Genomic DNA, 3,676 nt, shown 5'->3' with positions numbered 1-3,676 from the left:
TATTAATTGTACCATCGTACTTCCATAATTTGTTTTTACAGTCACTTTTCTTTACTCTGTGGAACTTTTTTTTTTGCTCCTGACGATAATATATTTATATATATATATATATATATATATACACATATATATACATACATACATATATATATATATATATATATATATATATATATATATATATATATATATATATATATATATATATATATATATATATATATATATATATTGACTAAATAGGAGCACTTAATTACATTCATTAGCTTGCACTAAGATCAGATTGATAGTACAGCATATAATGCAGTGTATATATATATATATATATATATATATATATATATATATATCTCACTTTATTCGTTCCAATAATTTCGTTCGTTTCTCATTTACCTCATTTTTCTCTGCTTGCTATATCAATATTATCATTACTTTTATTTTTATTATTATGATCATTATTATTATTGTTATCATTTATCATCATCATTATTGTTATTATTATTATTATTATTATTATTATTATTATTATCGTTATTATTTATGTTCACCTCTACTCATATGTTTAAATATATATACCATGTTAATGGAAAACAAAAAAAAATTCTGCTACTCCGTGTTATAAGAATCTACTTGGTTGATAAGAAAAGTACCATAAGCAGGAGGTTGTTCTGTGAATATCACCGAAACTACGGCTCGACCGAACTGTGTTTCATTGCATACCATTCTTCATTTTCTTTTCTTTTTTTTTTTTTAGAAAAAAGTATGCATGAGTAAGCAACATACTGCATTTCCACGTAGGTAGAATGTAGCTTACCAACACAGTAAAATTTACATAAACAACGCCACCATTGTTACTAATCTGCCGAACTGTAAATCGAGAAACAATTTCATACATTCTGGTCTAAACAAACATATATACATACATATGGGTGTGTGCGTATATATATATATATATATATATATATATATATATATATATATGGATGTATGTATGTATGCATGCATGTATGTATGTATTAGTTGACAATTAAACTCACACCGAGTTCCGAGCAGTTTATACATTATGTTATGCATAAGCTTAGAACATGGTCAGCGCTGTTTCAGCCTAGATAGGATCTGCTAAATCTCATGGAACAGTTGTGTTCTTTTTCTTGTTTTTTAAAAATCATATCCAATGAGAATTAACGGACGTTCACTGAAATATTTAACAGCGGTGAACATGTTGTATGAATATGGAAGAAACAGAGACACACACACATGTATATATATATATAATATACACACACAATTGGTTGAATGCATGTATAATATATAGTCACGACAACGTTAACCGCATCCTTCATATACGAGTATTTTTTTTCATCACCATCAACATGACCATCATCATCATCATTATAAACTGAAATCAATAACTCTCATCATCATCGACATCATCATCACCGACAACATTTACCATGATTCTCATCATCATTTTTTTCTCGTTGCCGTCGTTCACAAACACCATTTTCACCGCCAGTCGTCGTAAACTTTCGCATACGACCGTTGTTCATAATTCTAACCCTCGTCAACATCACGCCCACCATCATATTTTATCGTCATCATCACAATTCTCATCGTCATCGTCATCATAATTTTTCATCATCAGTATAAGTGTCAATGTTAGAATGATTAGACAACCGTTTCTCGTAATCGAAAAAAAGCAGCCATTTTCGTTATTCTTTTTCTTTTATCTATTTATCAAAATTGTTTTTTTTCTGTGTTATGAAAAAAAACGGGATTGACATCCTTGTTTTTTTTCTTTGTTGTTGTTGCTGTTGTTGTTTTGGGGGTGGTTTGCAACGTAAAGCGTCGTTAACCTTCATATTCCACAAGATCATACGTAACTCACGTCTTTTGCCGATAATTTGTTCGTCATATTTTTGTTCTTTTTTCTTTTTTTTTTACATAAATCATCGTTGACGTTTTTGAATGTTCGTTTTGCTTTAGTTTCATAGATCTTGCTAAGTTAAAAAGAAGCTAACAACATTGCTTTACAAGCTGTAACCTCATTTACATCACGTATGTTTCAAGTCTCAATATATATATATATATATATATATATACATATATATATATATATATTTGGAGGTGGTTGATTCTTAATTTCTTTTTCTACGTAAAACGAAACCGACAGCATTCTTTTACAAGCTATAATCTCATTTATATCAGTTCCATTTTCGTTTTTCAAGTTTCAATCTTATGCTGTTCTCTCTTAATCCACGCTACGTAAAAACGTAAAACGAAGTCGACGTTACTTCATAAGCTATTAGCTCATTGACATCAATTTAACGTTTCAGGTTGCAATCGTTTTTTATAGTATTTCCTTCTTGCTACGGAAAACGAAATTGGCAACGTTATAAGCTAAAAGCTCATCTACAGCACTTAACGTTTGTAGTTTCAATTTGCGTCGATTTTCTTTAGTTCTTTCTGCGTAAAACGAAATTGACGTTACAAGCTAAAAGCTGTAAGCTCATTTACGTCACTAACATTTCAAGTTTAATTGTTAGTTGTAGTTCATTCTGCGACGTTACGAGCTATATGCTCATTCACATCACTTCACGTTTTGTTTCAAGCATTTCAACGTTTTGTTGTTATTCTTTCGTAGTTCTGTCAGCGGACAACGAAACCGTCGACGTTACTTTACAAATTATGAGTTCATTTACGTCACTTCCATGTTCCGTTTCGATTTTTATTTCATTTTTTTTCATACCCGTTTTGTAATATGGAACATATTTGATGTCATTTCGTTCCAGAACGTGAAAAAAAGAAGAAAAAAACAACAGAAACGTCACTGACGCTTTTATCTTTTTTTAAAATTCATATTCTATTCTATATCAGAATTTCTTTTCCTTCATAAATGTATTTCTTGAAAAAGCGGGATGTCGCCATCTTTATTTTATAATTTTTAAAAAAGCTCGTCGTCAAAGACGAAGACCCAGTTGTCATCATTATCATTATCAACATCATTGTATGATGGCATCCATGATAAAGGTTTAAGCTTGTTGGTTTTGTGGATTTGTTATAGTTTAGTTCCAAAGTCAAAATATATTTAATGAACACAGTTTGTCCACCCGTGACCATACGGACAGCTGCCTATATTTTTATGCCTATAACTTTACTATATATATATATATATATATATATATATATATATATATATATATATATATATATATATATATGTTTTCTTAATGTCAACTTTAAGTTGAGTTGCCAGTATTTCTCTGTACGAGCGGTGTGCGTGTGTGTATGTCTGTAGTGTGTGTGTGTGTGCGTGCGTGCATGGTCTTTAAGGGATCTTTGCTACGTATATTCAGTTCAAAGTTGTTTTTTTTTATAAAATCGTCGATGCAACAAATATTGATGTTCAGCTCTTGTTTTGTAGGCTTTTGTGATAATATTGGCTATTATTACATTTAAATCTCTAGTAAACTATTAATAATTTAATAATAATAATAATAATAATAATAATAATAACTGTAATTATAATAATAATATTAATAACTGCAATTAAAGGCTTATATGTTTCCTGATTCTCATAGTAAGAGAAACAAAATATAATAAAGATAATAAAGATAATAATAATAATAATAATAATAATAATAATAATAATAATAATAATAATAATAATTATAGT

Source organism: Octopus bimaculoides, chromosome 30, assembly GCF_046866305.1.
Source record: "Octopus bimaculoides isolate indiv1 chromosome 30, ASM4686630v1, whole genome shotgun sequence".
Classification (NCBI taxonomy): Eukaryota; Metazoa; Mollusca; class Cephalopoda; order Octopoda; family Octopodidae; genus Octopus; species Octopus bimaculoides.
This window is presented reverse-complemented; position numbering follows the sequence as displayed.